Here is an 18,765-nt window from a genome sequence, read left to right as displayed (position 1 = left end):
TCATGTACATAATCTATCTCTTCAACCTCTGCTAGCACTAAACGAACCACAGTAAGTAACTCTCTGTCCTACTTTCCTATTCATAACGAGTTCTACTTCTGTTATAACATTTTCTGCTGCTGTTGGTAATAGCCTATACTCGTCTGACCAGTAACATTTGCTGACGCCCACTGTACCTAGATTAACCCCTAGCATTTTTCCTTTTAGATTTTCTAGCTTTTCCCTATCTCATTCAACGTTCTCACATTCCACCCCTCGACTCGTAGAATGTTACCCTTTCGTTGGTTATTCAGTTTTTTCTTCATGGTGGTCCGCTCCAGGAGATCCCACACGGAAATTAGTCTGGAATCTTTTGCCAATGGAAAGATCATCATAACACTTTCTTCGAATTACAGGATAAATGGGGTGGATACATAGTATTATGAGTCTTTCATGAAGTTGTTTCCACTGTCTTCTGCAGTATCATACCGTTGATCATTGATGATTCTTCCATCTTTTAGGCGCTGTTTCCGATCCCAAGGGGAAGAGAGTGCCATGAACCTCTGTCCGTTCCTCCACACTCCTTGAGAAGGCCAATGAGAAAACGAGTGGGTCTTCTTATACTGGAAGTCTCCGTGCGCCATTGCTGATGATTTTTATTTAAAATTCAAGCAATGGTGAGGTTCGAAAGCGGGACGCAGGACGTTTTGACCACTCGTCTAAGTTTGTAGGCACCGCCACTTTTACCCTTTCATAAAAAATTAACCATCCCTCTTCTGACTTTGCCCCTAATTATTCCCAAAAATTCTCCCAAGGCTAAAGGATTCAAGAAACAGAAACACTACGTGTGTTACGTCTTAGGCAGTGCTATCAGACGAAAAAACTGATCCAGGTCACGCCGTGAGGACATCGCTTTTAAACCTCTTGCTATCTGGACAAAGAGATTTTCTTGTACAAGAAATTAATGATTGTAATTGAGACATTTAAGGAGAAACAGAAGTCCTCATTTAGAGAAACCCTCTTAACAGAGCTAAACAGCGATCTTTGAATCGGTTGTAGGCCGCATTTTGCCGTATTGTGCTAGTAGATAGGAAATAAGCGGTCTGACATAAGAACGAAGTGGACCCTCTCACTTTGGGAGGACATGTGATTTTATTTCAGTGATTCCAAAATCAAGGGAACGAGCTGTTGGTAACAGCTTGGTGTTGGACTACGAGGAGCCTGAACTGCTGCATGGCCGGTTTACGTTAGGCATCTATGGAACTGGAAGCCAACACCACTACCAAATTTTGCAATACACAAACCTTGCTTGCTCACGAAATTACCACTACAGTGTAGTTATGGAACCTAGTAAGACAGTTGTGTGTTTTTCGGCGAGAAGGAGCGCTGTAAGCAGTCTTCACTAAATCAGATAACTGGAACTTCCGTTCCACAGATTTGGATTCTGTGTTTGTTTACTAAGTGTGGGGTCGCTGAGTCGGACATGTGATTTCCAACTGTGCAGCAGTTTTCTACATTCTTGAAGTCGATATTAAACTCAAACTAAGTAAAATGTGAATTTTGCTGCAGCAGAATACTATAATTTAAGTATCTCGAACTGGAAACAGTTGATATTTTGCTATATCTTTTTCCTTATACCACTATGCGTCTGGAAACAATAACATTTAACGGAAGTCATTAACATGCTCTGGGTTCTGAACTGGCATTTACCGCCAGTTTAGCGTTTAACCGCGTCATTGCTAGTAAGTTATTAGTAAATACAGTAGTGCAATGTGAATTTTACTCTTAAGTAAAGTTTTCATCAAGTGATACAGTTTCAGTGTAATCAGTGAGTAACTGGAGAGGTGCTACTGAGCCCAAGACAAGGAGCGGGATTAATTTAAGGAAAACGCGTGAGAGGGTGGCCCTACTTGATGTGTCATTTACCATTCAAAACCAAATATTTTTTTTAATAATAATAATTCTATCATAAGCCAACTAACAGTTACCACGATTCTTGCCAAATTCATACAAACTGTTCAATGCATGAGGACATTAGCATCGCACATAAAATTACAAATGGTAATCGAAGAACATATCAGCTGTGCAATACAATGATAACCCAGTTACGAACAGTTAACTGATCAAATAAACCTGCGGCGGCACTGTGTCCGGGCGACTAGCACCACAAGCTGTGGGCTTATCCAACAAGGACTTCAATATAAGTTCAACAAACGTTAAAAACAAGGTATTAAAATGTATACATACTCACTGCGACAGTAATCTCTAAGTCTACTCCACCGTAAGAAATCAGACACAGATATATATAATGTTGGTATTCAAAGTCGATTAGCCACCTCAACCCTACAAGGTACACGTTGTTGTTGTTGTTGTGGTCTTCAGTCCTGAGACTGGTTTGATGCAGCTCTCCATGCTACTCTATCCTGTACAAGCTTCTTCATCTCCCAGTACCTACTGCAACCTACATCCTTCTGAATCTGCTTAGTGTATTGATCTCTTGGTCTCCCTCTACGATTTTTACCCTCCACGCTGCCCTCCAATGCTAAATTTGTGATCCCTTGATGCCTCAAAACATGTCCTACCAACCGATCCCTTCTTCTAGTCAAGTTGTGCCACAAACTTCTCTTCTCCCCAATCCTATTCAATACCTCCTCATTAGTTACGTGATCTACCCACCTTATCTTCAGCATTCTTCTGTAGCACCACATTTCGAAAGCTTCTATTCTCTTCTTGTCCAAACTGGTTATCGTCCATGTTTCACTTCCATACATGGCTACACTCCATACAAATACTTTCAGAAACGACTTCCTGACACTTAAATCTATACTCGATGTTAACAAATTTCTCTTCTTCAGAAACGATTTCCTTGCCATTGCCAGTCTACATTTTATATCCTCTTTACTTCGACCATCATCAGTTATTTTACTCCCTAAATAGCAAAACTCCTTTACTACTTTAAGTGTCTCATTTCCTAATCTAATCCCCTCAGCATCACCCGATTTCATTTGACTACATTCCATTATCCTCGTTTTGCTTTTGTTGATGTTCATTTTATACCCTCCTTTCAAGACACTGTCCATTCCGTTCAACTGCTCTTCCAAGTCCTTTGCTGTCTCTGACAGAATTACAATGTCATCGGCGAACCTCAAAGTTTTTACTTCTTCTCCATGAATTTTAATACCTACTCCGAATTTATCTTTTGTTTCCTTTACTGCTTGCTCAATATAGAGATTGAATAACATCGGGGAGAGGCTACAACCCTGTCTCACTCCTTTCCCGACCACTGCTTCCCTTTCATGCCCCTCGCCTCTTATAACTGCCATCTGGTTTCTGTACAAATTGTAAATAGCCTTTTGCTCCCTGTATTTTACCCCTGCCACCTTCAGAATTTGAAAGAGAGCATTCCAGTTAACGTTGTCAAAAGCTTTCTCTAAGTCTACAAATGCTAGAAACGTAGGTTTGCCTTTTCTTAATCTTTCTTCTAAGATAAGTCGTAAGGTTAGTATTGCCTCACGTGTTCCAACATTTCTACGGAATCCAAACTGATCTTCCCCGAGGTCCGCTTACACCAGTTTTTCCATTCGTCTATAAAGAATTCGCGTTAGTATTTTGCAGCTGTGACTTATTAAACTGATAGTTCGGTAATTTTCACATCTGTCAACACCTGCTTTCTTTGGTATTGGAATTATTATATTCTTCTTGAAGTCTGTGGGTATTTCGCCTGTCTCATACATCTTGCTCACCAGATGGTAGAGTTTTGTCATGACTGGCTCTCCCAAGGCCATCAGTAGTTCTAATGGAATGTTGTCTACTCCCGGGGCCTTGTTTCGACTCAGGTCTTTCAGTGCTCTGTCAAACTCTTCACGCAGTATCTTATCTCCCATTTTATCTTCATCTACATCCTCTTCCATTTCCATAATATTGTCCTCAAGTACATCGCCCTTGTATAAACCCATTATATACCCCTTCCACTTTTCTGCCTTCCCTTCTTTGCTTAGAACTGGGTTGCCATCTGAGCTCTTGATATTCATACAAGTGGTTCTCTTCTCTCCAAAGGTCTCTTTAATTTTCCTGTAGGCAGTATCTATCTTACCCCTAGTGAGACAAGCCTCTACATCCTTACATTTGTCCTCTAGCCATCCCTGCTTAGCCATTTTGCACTTTCTGTCGATCTCATTTTTGAGACGTTTGTATTCCCTTTTGCCTGCTTCATTTACTGCATTTTTATATTTTCTCCTTTCATCAATTAAATTCAATATTTCTTCTGTTACCCAAGGATTTCTATTAGCCCTCGTCTTTTTACCTACTTGATCCTCTGCTGCCTTCACTACTTCATCCCTCACAGCTACCCATTCTTCTTCTACTGTATTTCTTTCCCCCATTCCTGTCGATTGTTCCCTTATGCTCTCCCTGAAACTCTCTACAACCTCTGGTTCTTTCAGTTTATCCAGGTCCCATCTCCTTAAATTCCCACCTTTTTGCAGTTTCTTCAGTTTCAATCTGCAGTTCATAACCAATAGATTGTGGTCAGAATCCACATCTGCCCCTGGAAATGTCTTGCAATTTAAAACCTGGTTCCTAAATCTCTGTCTTACCATTATATAATCTATCTGATACCTATTAGTATCTCCAGGATTCTTCCAGGTATACAACCTTCTTTTATGATTTTTGAACCAAGTGTTAGCTATGATTAAGTACACAATCAATTTAAATTCTCCTTTTACTAACAATACCAGGGAGCGTAAGACAAATGACGACACTTTGGTGTCATAGAACAATGTTGCTCTGTCCCTACATAGATAAGACTAGGTCAAGCTGACCATACGCTATCCATGTGTAAAAACCGAAGCAAAGAGCAATAGTTCACTGATTAACCACTGTAATGTTAAACATAAATCAACTTAAGTACTTGAATAAAGTACCGGGCCCGTAAAACACTATTAAAACGATAATGTCCATTAAACCCTTACTTTGTCAAAGAAAGCAAGAAACTCAATGCTCAGTTTGCCCAAAGGCTTTCATCACACGCAAACCAGGGCATTACAATAATAGAAACACTGAGTAAATTAGTTCCCCAAAATTACTAAAGCCAAGTCCTAATCCGGCAACACCCCCACTACTGCACGATACCAAAAGAATGAAAATAGACTACTGAACTTGAGACTGGAAGGGAAGATCCGCGGAAACGCGTGTGACTAGCCAACACCTAGGCCTCTTGATGTGACGGGAAGGCCGCCGGAGCAGAAGGAAAACGCGTCCGTGACTCGAATCAGCGAACGGCAACGCGTCAACTGCTTTCGATACAAGGCTGTCAACATGTAGCAAACAACAAACAGCCAACAAGTTTGATAGAAATTAACATACATAGCAATACTTAAACGGCCAATTAAAGATTGGTTTCAAGGAAACCAACTATTAAAACTTCACTATACGAGCGGCCTGCTCATAAACATTGCAAGTTAACCTTCCTAACAGTTGGCAGAAAAGTCAAGGTGTAACTGTACTGGGACCTCTTACAGTCTAATGACACTGTAATTTGGATACTTATCAAATGGCAGACGACCGGTTAAAATGTTTACCCATAACTCGAAAGACCCCTCAATACGAATAAGAGAGTGTGAAAATACAAGCACGCACACCCCCGCCCAACCTCCCCTCCTCCCGCCTCCCCCCCCCCCCCCCCCCCCCCGAGGGAACACATAACCAAGCCTCAAGATGATACGGCGAGGGCCAGAATCGATGGAACATGCACACAAGTGGCGCCAGTAGGACCGCGCATGCGCCCTCACAGAAGCTGCCACGGCTTAGCGCCATTAAGTTGAAAAGTTTTCCATAGGTATGAAAAGACCTAAATAATGGCCTCTTTTATCGCAGTTTCATCTAAAGAAATGCACTAAATGCTTCCTGCAAGCACACCTGTAGCAGCAAGTCAATGAAAAAAATAATATTAATAATTTTGATAATAATCAATTTATCCGGTAACTTCATGTTCTACAGTGGCAGTTCTCGAACTACGAAATTTGTTAAAGTAGTGAAAATCACTAAATGGCCTATAAGCGGTGCTATGAGGGCAAGCAAGCGTGGTCTACGGGTAGCTCTTACATTAGTCGTCTTGAGTCCCTGCTTCGAACCCAGTGTCCCTTAAATTTCGATTAAAATTCATCAGCAATTGTGGCCGAAGGCTTTCGTCAAGAATTCACGATCATTCAGCCAAAGGCCCTGTGATAGAGCGCGGATGAGTGAAACCGCTGCACTAAGGACATATAATGTGTGTCCACAGGACATGTAGTGCGGCCTATCACTGAAAAGAATAAACAAGCGTCATTAAGATCTCTCCATTGGCAAAAGATTCCGAACTAGTCCGCATTTCGGATCTCCCGGAACGGACTGCCTAGAAGCCGAGGACTATGATAAAAAGATTGAATAACCAACGGAAGGATAACGTTCTACGAGTCGGGGAACGGAGAAGTTACGTGGCAGGGAAGGCAGAAAATCTGTAAAAGGGAATGCTAAGGCCCATTCTCGATATCATGGAGGTCAGGGAAATGAAATGGAAAGGAAACAAGGATTTCTGTCTGGTCAGGTGGGTATAGGTTAATATCAACAGCAGCAGAAAATGATTTAGTGGAAGCAGGATTCGTTATGAATAGGAAGTTATGACAGAGAATGAGATACTGTGAACACTTCAGTGCTAGGGATGTTCTCATAATAATAGACAGCAACACCGACAGTGATAGTTCAGGTGTATATGCCGATGTCGAAGGCTAAAGATAAAGAAATAGTGGGGATACTGAACGGGTAATTCAATGCGTAAAGGAAGATGGAAATCTAATAGTCATGAGAGATTGGAATGAGGTTATTGGGGAAGGAGAAGAAGAAACGGTTACGGGGGAATATGGATTTGGTAGTAGCAGTGACAGAGGAGAAATACTAATGAGCTCTGCAACAAGTTTCAGCCAGTAATAACGAATACTCTGTACAAGGTTCAAATGTGGAGTATAAGGCCGGAAGATGCGGGAAGATTGCAGTTAGATTACATCTTGGGCAGGCAGAGATTCCGAAATCAGGTACTGGTTTATAAGAAGTCCCCTGGTGCATAATGACAATTTGTAGAGGTGAAGAGTAAGCTTAAGAGACTTGTCAGGAAGTATCAATAAGCAAAGAAGTGTGATACAGAAGTACTAAGAAACGAAAAGACACGCCTGAAGATCTTTGAGGCTATGGATACTGCGATAAGGAATAACTCAGTAGCCAATTCGGTTGAAGAGGATTCGATATCTCTACAAAGGTCAGGCACAGATGTTGGAAAGAAAAACGGGTGTTAAGCAGGTATCAGCGAAGAAACCATGGGTAACATAAGAAATACTTCAGCTGATCAACGAAGGAGGAAAATTCAGGAATACAAAAATACAAGTCACTTAGGAGCGAAATACATAGGAAGTACATAGGTGAAATACCTGCATGAAACATGTGAAGATATCGGAAAAGAAATGATTTTCGAATGTTCTGTCTGAGAATATAGAAAAATCAAAACAATATTCGTTGAAATTAGGAGCAAGGTTGGTAACGTTAAGAGTGCAATAGAAATTCCATTGTTAAATGCAGAGGCGAAACGGCTAGGTGGATACAGTACACTGAAGGCCCCTATGTTGGCGAAGACACGATGTTTCAGAAGAAGACACGGAAGTCGATATAGCAGAGATAGGGTACCTAGTGGTAGAAACACGATTTACGAGAGCTTCGGAAGGCTTAAGGCCTAAGGTCTGCATTCGTATAATCTTTGGGGTAAGTACCAACAAAACTGCTATTCATGTACGAGTGTAGAATGTATGAGTCTGGCGATATACTGTCAGACTTTCGGAAACAGGCCTTCCTCACAAATCCGAAGATTGAAGTAGCCGACAACTGCGGGAATTATCACAGACTCAGTTTAAAAGCTCGTGAATCCAAATTACTGACAAGAATAATATATAGGATGGAAAAGAAAATTGAGACTGTGTAGGATGACGATCAGTTTGGCCTTAGGAAAGAGAAAGCCACCAGAGAAGCAATTTTGACGTTACGGTTGGCAATGGAAGAAAAGCTGAAGGAAAATCAGGAGACATTCCTAGGATCTGTCTGCCTGGAAAAAGCGCTCAATGATGTAAAATGGTGAAAGATGTTTGAAATTATGAGAAAAGTAGAAGTAACAAACAATGTGTTCTAGAGCCAAGAAGAAGTTAAGCGCTGTCATGCGTGGTCGGGACTTGGATGGTTGACCATCCAGGCCGCCATTCGCTGTTGCCATTCTTCGGGGTGCACTCAGCCTCGTGATGCCAATTGAGGAGCTACTCTTGCGGCTTCGGTCAAGAATACCATCATAACGACCGGGAGAGAGGTATGCTGCCCTCACGCCCCTCCTATCCGCATTCTCCACTGAGGATGACACGGCGGTCGGATGGTCCCGGTGGGCCACTCGTGGCCTGAAGACGGAGTGAGTGTTTAATCTATACACTGAAGATACAGTGAGGTAAATAAAAGAGAGTTTTAAGAGTTGAATTAAAATTCAAGGCGAAAGGATAACTATTATAAGATTCGCAGATGACATTGCTGTTCTCAATGACAATGAAGAAGAAGTGGATGATTTGCTGAACGGAATGAACTCTCCTATGAGTATAGCATATGGATTGAGACTATATCGACGAAGGATGTAAGTAAGGAGGGGTAACAGAATGAGAGTACCGAGAAACTTAACTTTAGTATCGATGGTCACGAGGTAGATGAAGTTAAGGCATTCTAATATATAGGCAACAAAGTAACCCATGATGGACGGAGCAGGGAGGTCGTCAGAAGCAGACTAACACTGCCGATAGAGCATTCCTGACCAAAAGAAGTCTACCAATATCAAACGTCGGTATTAATTGGAGGAAGAAGTTCATGGGAGTGTGCTTTTGGAGTACAGCGTCGTATGACAGTTAGGCTGTGGAAAAATGGAAACAAAAACATAATCGAAGCATTTGAGATGTATTGCTACAGAAGAATATTAAAAATTAGGAGGACTGATACGATAAGGAGTAAGGAGGTTCGCGGAGAAACGGCGAGAGAAGTAATACATGGAAAACTCTGACAAGAAGAAGGGACGGGATGGTATGACATCTGTTAAGACATCAGGGAATAATTTTCATGGTACTGTAGGGAGTTTTACACGGTAAGAACTGTAGAGGAGAACAGTTTGGAAAACTTGCAGCAAGTAATTGTGGACCTAGGTAGCAAGCGGTACTCAGATGAAGAAATTGGCACAGGACAGAAATTCGTGGCGGGCCGCAGTCGAAACAGTCAGAAGACTGGTGACTCAAAAAAAAAAAAAGAAAGAAAGGCAACAAAGTGGTGTCAGAAATTTAGCGGTAGTGATGTCAGAAATTTAGCGGTACCATATTAGCACTTAAAATCATATACAAAGTGATTTTGACACTAATTTTGGTACGGTAAAAATATACTTTAACTCTAGGATCTCTGAAGGTATTGAACATATTGAAAATAGACAATTAACAAAGGCAGCTGATGAATCTCGATGTGATCAGACAAAATTAAAACATTTCCGGAAAATGAATGTAGTAGACAGTCTGTAATTCAGTTCCAAGGACTCAGAACGCTCATAGTGGTGTCGCTCATCTTCTGTTACAAACTCTGTCCGATCGTCTCCAGACACTTCTTGTCCCTGGAATCTCACTGATCGGAGTGGAATTGTTTTGAGTGACGTTGTCCTGCTTCGAACTAAGTCCGGATGACCAGCGATGAAGTGTCTTAAGAGCGGTGTGACACCGACGTGTATGTAGTGTCGGAAGTTCCATGCGGCTTTTCGCGGATGATGCTGTAGTATACAGAGAAGTTGCAGCATTAGAAAATTGTAGCGAAATGCAGGAAGATCTGCAGCGGATAGGCACTTGGTGCAGGGAGTGGCAACTGACCCTTACCATAGACAAATGTAATGTATTGCGAATACATAGAAAGAAGGATCGTTTATTGTATGATTATATGATAGCGGAACAAACACTGGTAGCAGTTACTTCTGTAAAATATCTGGGAGTATGCGTGCGGAACGATTTGAAGTGGAATGATCATATAAAATTAATTGTTGGTAAGGCGGGTATCAGATTGAGATTCATTGGGAGAGTCCTTAGAAAATGTAGTCCATCAACAAAGGAGGTGGCTTACAAAGCACTCGTTCGGCCTATACTTGAGTATTGCTCATCAGTGTGGGATCCGTACCAGATCGGGTTGACGGAGGAGATAGAAAAGATCCAAAGAAGAGCGGCGCGTTTCGTCACAGGGTTATTTGGTAACCGTGATAGCGTTACGGAGATGTTTAACAAACTCAAGTGGCAGACTCTGCAAGAGAGGCGCTCTGCATCGCGGTGTAGCTTGCTCGCCAGGTTTCGAGAGGGTGCGTTTCTGGATGAGGTATCGAATATATTGCTTCCCCCTACTTATATCTCCCGAGGAGATCACGAATGTAAAATTAGAGAGATTATAGCGCGCATGGAGGCTTTCAGACAGTCGTTCTTCCCGCGAACCATACGCGACTGGAACAGGAAAGGGAGGTAATGACAGTGGCACGTAAAGTGCCCTCCGCCACACACCGTTGGGTGGCTTGCGGAGTATCAATGTAGATGTAGACGTAGATGTAGCCTGGCATACGGACCGACGGTCAGAGTGGCGGTCTGGGGTGTAATTTCTTTTCCAAGCAGAATCGCTTTAGTTGTCTTCCGCAGCACCCTTATAGCACAGTGGTACGTCAACGATATCCTACGCCCCGTTTTGTTGCTCTTCCTGGAAAGTAACCTGGGCTTACATTTCAGCAAGGTAATGCGTGCCCGATCACCGCCAGAGTTTCTACTGCTTGTCTTCGTGCTTACTAAACCCTACCTTGGCAACAAGGTCACCGCATCAGTCCCCAGTTGAGAAATTTTACAGCATTATGGGTAAGTTCGTCCTACCGTCTCGATATTTTGGGGATCTAAAACGCCAAAAGGACAGAATCTGTTACGATATCCCTCAGGTGAAGACCCAACAACTCTGTCGGTCAATACCAAGCCGAATAACTGCTTGCATGAGGTGCAGCAGTGGACCAACTCGTTACTGACTGGCTCTACTTGTGAAGCTTTTCCTCGTGTTGAAATCACCTAATATTTCTGAAGTTGTAGTGACTTGTTTGTATTTACATGTACATCATATGTACCGATTTCCGTCCCATTTGGATAATTTGTAATTTCTTCGTGGTACGTTTTTTTTTTTTTTCTTTGAATGTAGTTTTGAGTGCAACTAACAATGCTAGCAAAGGAAATGTAAGGAAGAACAGAAGCGTACTGGTTGCAAGCCGGAGGCAAAAGTGTAATTTGGCTATTAGAGTTGTCAAAAGGAAGTACGTTCAGCTAATAGAAAAAAATTTGTGTCAGGCAAGACACTTCGCATACTTCGTCACCTGTACCGTTGTGGAGATATTTTGCGCAAAAATGAAACAGAAAGATAAGTCGGTGTAAGAAATCAAATGAAATGCAATTTCTCATTATCAACACATTCCAGACCACGTCTCCCATATACCAAGATATCTCTGAACTACCTCCGAAATTTTGCCGATGTGAATTGGGTACATCTTGTTTCTCATATTACTTTTTGCATTAATACAGTCAGCGAGTTGACGTTTTAAATTACTCTTTTCTGTCTGCAGACATATTTGGAGATATGCATCAAACCGGTCTTCGGAGCGTATTTTACAACACTCCTGTTCCGAAAACCTCTTGCGGCTGCTCGAGTATCGAGGAAGCGATGTTTTAAAGATTTTAATATGTGAACTCGCAAAGTTTTCCAGCACCAAGGATGATGTGATAAAAAACTGTAAAATTTTCCAGTCGTTTCCCCACTGATTATGGTAAACCCTAACAAAAGTTAGGAACGAATTAGAAGCATTTTGGCTCATTGTCTAATAAAAAAAAATTGAACTAAATTCACACATCAGTAGCTGGGAAAGGAAATAGTCATGGACGTGTACATATCTATCTCACTCAAATCTCAATGCAGGTTAATAAATGTAATAAAAATGTAGCAATAAAGACTGGTCTTTCGTTGTTCCTCTCAAAAGTGTCGGATGACTTTGTAACACTATACTGCAACGATTGTATATTGATTTAATATTTATAACCAATTTTGGTATTTAGATGCAGTTAATGTTACCCTCTGTGAGGATTTAAGGAAAGTGACCGAGTAATTCCTAATGGTTTTGGCTTATCGAATTTAATATCAATGTTACTTAAGGACATAGAAAGTGACAGACCAAAATTAGAAAATGTTTTAGCTAATCACGTTTTCCCAAATGAAATTGAATACGGTCGCCAGCCTAATTAGGCATAGAAATTATAAAAATTTCTGTTAAATAAACAGTAATTAAAACACAACTTATACTTCTTTCCACAGAAGTGCAACGAACCCTTTTACAAGCAGCCAAGTGGTATAGTGGATATAACCAGTTTTAGTAGGTTCAAATTGTTCAAATGGCTCTGAGCACTATGGGACTTAACATCTGTGGTCATCAGTCCCCTAGAACTTAGAACTACTTAAACCTAACTAACCTAAGGACATCACACACATCCATGCCCGAGGCAGGATTCGAACCTGCGACCGTAGCAGTCGCGTGGTTCCGGACTGAGCGCCTAGAACCGCTAGACCACCGCGGCCGGCAGTTTCAGTAGGAAATGCAAGTTCTCACAAAAACATTTGACACTTTAGCACTCATCAATAGTAAAAGTATTTTACCTGGCATAAGTCGCTTAATAAACAATAAAAGCGGAAATTAAAATTAAACTAAAATTTGACTTGGACCTAGTCCTACTTCATCAGGTACTTTGAAAGCAGCACAAATTTAACTAATATTCACTTGCAATAAGATTTAGACTTTCCTTAATACTCAATGTTGTAACTGTTTTCATGAATAGGGGCACTCTCAGTAACTTTACCTTCGGTAAGAAGAAACAATAAGTGAGGGCTCACAAGCTGATATTACACTTTTCATCACACAATGTGCACAAAACTCAACATTAACTTCAAATGCATTTAGTACATTCATTAATCAATGAATTTATGCATCTTTGAGCAACTTAAAATGGGGGATCTATTATCTTGACCACTTCCATAAAACATTCTAAACACACTTTTATGAACAAATTAAAGAAAGTAAACTTTGGAAACACTTTCACAAATTTCATTCACCTTGTATCAGTCTTATGACAGTTAATACAGAAGATCTTTTCAACAGGATTTTAAAATATGACTTCAAGATCATTTACTTCTAACTAACCTCAAAAGCGTATTGCCTATGCGTCATCAGCACAAACAGTAATATTTTCAGACAGAATTAAATCGGGTAATTCTTATAACACTGACACTTTGAACTAAAGCAATTCAGTTACTGGGGGGGGGGGGGGGGGCTTTCATAAAAGCAACATTTATTTCCTCCCTCAATTCCAATAAAATCCTCAGTAATTTTTGGCAACATTTTAGCACTCATGTTTAGGCAAAAACTAATTAAACACTTGGTTTCTCATCAGTTCCCATAATCAGGGTACTCGGAAATCGCTGTTGAAGAGGAATGGATCCTAAGAGGTATCATGATAGGAAACAAATCAAGGTTGATACACAAGTTTAACATGAGTTACCTTATATTTACACATACTTTAGTAAATATGCTGATCCATACACTTTACAAAGATCTGAAATCTCCTCTCTGCTGAAGTGAGTGCGCAATGTTGGTCGCGTGTGCATCCCACCAGGTGGACTTTCCGTTGTGAGTAATTTGCTCTGTTATTATCTTCTTGGCGATGATCATCAACTTTTGTGGTGAAACTTCCTGGCAGATTAAAACTGTTTACCGGACCGAGACTCGAACTCGGGACCTTTGCACTTGCCCGCGAAAGGCAAAGGTCCCGAGTTCGATTCTCGGTCCGGCAAACAGTTTTAATCTGCCAGGAAATTTTACATCAGCGCACACTCCGCTGCAGAGGGAAAATCTCATTCTGGAAACATCCCCCAGGCTGTCGCTAAGCCATGTCTCCGCAATATCCTTTATTTCAGAAGTGCTAGTTCTACAAGGTTCGCAGGAGAGCTTCTGTAGAGTCTGGAAGGTAGGAGACGAGGTACTGGCTGAAGTAAAGCTGTGAGGGCGGGGCGTGAGTCGTGTTTGGGTAGCTCAGTTGGTAGAGCACTTGCCCGCGAAAGGTTAAAGTCACGAGTTCGAGTCTCGGTCCTGCACACAGTTTTAATCTGCCAGGAAGTATCACATCAGCGCACACTCCGCTGCAGAGTGAAAATCTCATTCTGGAAACTTTTGTGGTATTTTCCAGCAACAGAGCAATGTATTAGAGCCATTTATCCACCCGAGGCTTTTCTATAATATCTCCAAGCACTGAAAGCCTCAGTCGACACCTGCACAGTGCACCTTCCAATTACTAGCTGCCGACTGTACGGTTGCTAGTCTCAGACTGACTATTGTTCCACCTTTTCCCTTGCACCAACCTCATTTTGCGCGCGCCAACTCACTTTCGCTTCAGAGGGGAACCAGACCAACTTTTCATTTCTACAATTCAAAAGCCCTAAGTGTGAATCAGCATATACATAGTTGTATATTCATACCTTTTACAAAATCATTTCATTTACACGTATTGGTGAATCAACAAAAAATACATATAATTAAAGTAATCCTTCTCCAAATGATGCAAAGTGTTCCAACACTGAAGAGTAAATTTAGTGCTTGTCTTTCTACATCTTTACAGCATTACATACCGAAGAAAACATACTTTATATAAAGCACAATTAACCAGAAAAAATTGTTTAGAATCTTAACTATGGTGTTACAACTTCTTCTGAAGTTCCTTCAACGAGACCTTACACAATTCCTCCTCGAGTTGTTAAATTTCCCTTACCCATTTTTCATTTTTGCTCCTAAGTATCTGCAGTTTGAGTGGTATTGACGAAAATACTTCTCCAAATCGGGCACATACGTTCCGCTGTAAATACAGATCCTAAATTAAATGTAAGAGCTTACTCTAATGATAGCGAAATCACATTTCTTGCCTCATGGTTTATGCTGCATCCCGTAACTGTCGTAACGAGGTTATAAATATGATGAAAAGACAGTTCCGAAGAAAATAGAATTAGAAGAGATTTTTGATTGAAGGCTCAGGTACATAAGGGCGAAGAAGAAACAGGGACACTTACCTGTGTAACTGAGAAACTTGCGTATTACGGTATGAGTGAAAACAAGCAAACAGCACAAGACGGTTCAAAAAAGGGTAATTTCCACTTTTTGCTGATTGTTCCATTTTAATGAATGGAAATCACCAGCACATCAGTGCAAGCTTATTACCTGCAGTCGTTTTATTCGTGGCGAAGTATATGGAAAATTGTGTTCATATTTGGGTAGATGAAAGATAGTCCACTAGAACACTTTGTTCAGTAAGACAATCACACATATACGACACATACGAGAGCTGCAACTTTAATAGTGGCAACTATTTATTCATAGCTCGTGCAAAATAGATACGTCTTTCGAAGTTTTACTGACCTTGAAAGTAGTCACCAGCATTGAGTATAACACGTTGCCAGCTATATGGAAGTCGTAGGATACTCTTAGCAGTGCCAGTTGTGTTGACAGTTCGAGCGGCACGGTCTATTGCCCGACGAATTTATAGCAGTTCTGTAGCGAGCGCCATGAAATGTTTTCTTCACCTAAGAAATCGAGTTGAGCTCACGACGGCTTAAGTCAGGGGAGTGCAGCAGGTGATATAGCACTTAGCAACCCCATCAGTCAAACAAATCAGTAACAGCTTGCACTGTATGTGCTTGAGCATTGTCCAATAAAATGATGGTGAGGTCCTGCAGAAAGTGTTATCACATCTGTCTCTAAGCTGGTCGTAGGTTTTGTTCCAAAACTGAACAGCACAGAGACTATTTTATACGAGCTGTAAATAAATAGTTGCCACTATTAAAGTTCCAACCCTCGTGTATGCATTACAGATACAATATATATCATTTTTTGGCTGGGACAACGGCCTGAACAACGGACGACGTCCGAGGAATAAATTAATATGGTTCCAAACTACTGGTTCCGACCAAGATTTTCGAGAAGTTTCCTTTGGTTGTAAGGCGAATGCCGGAATTGGTAAGCCTCACCCGTTTATTGTCAACTGGGATACCCCATATGGCCCACTATCAGTTCGTCTCACAATTGGCTGAACAGAACCGCAACTCAGTAATGGGCCGGTTGTGGAACAGATATTTAAAGAAAATGGAGATGACTGAATTATTGTTGCGACTATTATTTTCTGGTAAACAGGTACTAGAAGAAATTCTGTTACGAATAATTTATGCATGTAACTGTGTAGGTTCTTAACAATTAACAGTAATAACGATATCCGCATAACTAAATATACAGAGCTCTGAGTCGATAAACTCCGACTGATTCAGAAACACCTCTTCAGCACAAGAAAGACTGTGTAGTAAGAACTTTGCTTCAGATGTTTCTGAGTATCATATAACTTCTACATTAGCACAACGCCACATGCTGTTGGGTATCCAAATCGCCTTTCCATTGCCGTTAAACCAGTTTAGTAATAGGTATGATATTTCTGGTCTAGCGGCTATGAATACTGATCTAACCCGCTAACCAATACCAGTAGTGAAGACTGGATGACAGCAGCACTAAGGAGGGGAAAGTGAAACAAATTGTTCGCACTGGTGCGATTATCAGCAAATTTAACAATCAACAGCACCAGTGCACAGATCCACGCAAAGAAAGGGACAAGCACTTGGCTGGAGCTTTCTTGCAGGGAACTTGCAAGAGATAGAGCCCTTTTGGCTACGCAACAGAAATACTTAAAAGCGATTTTTATATATTAAAAGGCCAACTCACGCAATATTGCTTTGTTTTCATGAATTTATGTTGCGCACTGTGCGTGCAGACAATATGTCAGATGGTAGTTATTCGACAATGTTTGAATGTAATAGTAAACCGATCAGCCAGAACATAATGAACTCCTACCTAATAGCCGATATGCCTACCTTTGGCACGGATTACAGCGACGACGCGTCGTGACATGTAAGCAAAGAGGCCTTGGTAGGTCACTGGAGGGAGCTGGCGCCACATATGCGCACAAGTCACCTAATTCCCGTGTATTACAGGACGGAAGCGATGAGCTCCTACATCACATTCAATCACATCCTAGATGCGTCCGATCGGTTTCAGATCTGGCGAGTTGTGGGACCAACATATCAATTGGAACTGCCGCTGTGCTCCTCGAACCATTCCACCACACTCGCGGCCTTGTGACACGGAGCATTATCTTGCTGAAAAATGCCACTGCCTTCAGGAAAGAAGATCGTCATGTAGAGGTGTACGTGATCTGCAACCAGTGTACGATACTCCTTTGCCGTCATGGTGCCTGGCACGACCTCGACTCGATCCATAGATGTCCACGTAAATGTACCCCAGAGCATAACAGAGCCCCCACCAGCCTGTCTCCGTCCCGCAGTACTGGTGTCAAGAACCTGTTCCCCTGGGAGCCGATGGACTCGCGCCCTTCCATCAGCATGATGGGACTCTTCAGACCTCGCAACGCTCTGCCACTGCGCGAACGTCCAGTACCGATGGTCGCGTGCCCATTTTAGTCGCAGTTGCCGATGTCGTGGTGCTAACCTTGGCACAGGTATGGACCGTCGGCTGCGGACGTCCATCCTTACGAGTGTTCGGTGCACTACATGTACAGACACACTTGTACTATGACCAGCATCAAATTCTGATGTTAATTCCGCCGCAGTTCTCTGCCTGTTCTGTTTTAACAGTCTGCCCAGCCAATAACGTTTGACATCTGTAAGGAGGGGTGGCCGCCAAATCTCACGATGTCTGGACGCGGTTTACCCCGGTTTCGCCACATGCTGAAGGCAATCACCACACCACTCTTAGAGCACCCTACAAGTCGTGCAGTTTCCGAAAGGCTCGTGTTGATCTTCCGGGCTGTCGTAATCTGCCGTCTGTCAAACTCAAATACATTGAACGCCTTCACCATTCTACACAGAGAGAGCGTGCTCACTGATACTACATGCACCGTCTGACAGTCATTCTTCTCCAGGTGACGCTGGGATAGCCCGGACTCGTTTATATCGATAGTATATGGGTGGCCATGATGTTGTGGCTGATCAGTGTATTTGCTGATTGTGTAGTTCAGGGTCATATTTCTCAAGGATGTTGGTGATAATACAGAAACTTGCTGAATTTCTTCTGCAAAAGATTCCTGCCATCTTTCATTATTTTTATTATTTATTTTACTATTATTATTCCCAATCCGACAATCTTTTCTTTTTCGATTTATTCGCATTTCTCTCTGAACCGATTTTAACTATTTCGCTCCTAGGTGACTTTTAATCCTGAGTGTCCCTGACTATTTTGGTACTTACTTCTTTCGTCAGTCAGCTCAGGTATTCTTCTGTTACCCATGTTTTTTTTTTTTTTTTTGCAGCTACCTTCCTTGCACCTATAGTTTTCTTTCCAACATGTGTGATTACCCTTGTTAGAGATGTCTATATCTCTTCATCTCAGCTATTTATTACACGATCACAGAGATCTTCAGTCGTGTCTCTCCACTTTTTAATACTTGCGTATCCCTCTTCTTTGCACACTGTATCTTCCTCACTAATCTCTTAAACTTCAGCCTATTCTTTATCATTACTAAATTGTGATCTGAGCCTATATCTGCTCCTATG

The sequence above is a fragment of the Schistocerca americana genome, chromosome 5, assembly GCF_021461395.2.
Source record: "Schistocerca americana isolate TAMUIC-IGC-003095 chromosome 5, iqSchAmer2.1, whole genome shotgun sequence".
In the NCBI taxonomy this organism is placed as follows: Eukaryota; Metazoa; Arthropoda; class Insecta; order Orthoptera; family Acrididae; genus Schistocerca; species Schistocerca americana.
This window is presented reverse-complemented; position numbering follows the sequence as displayed.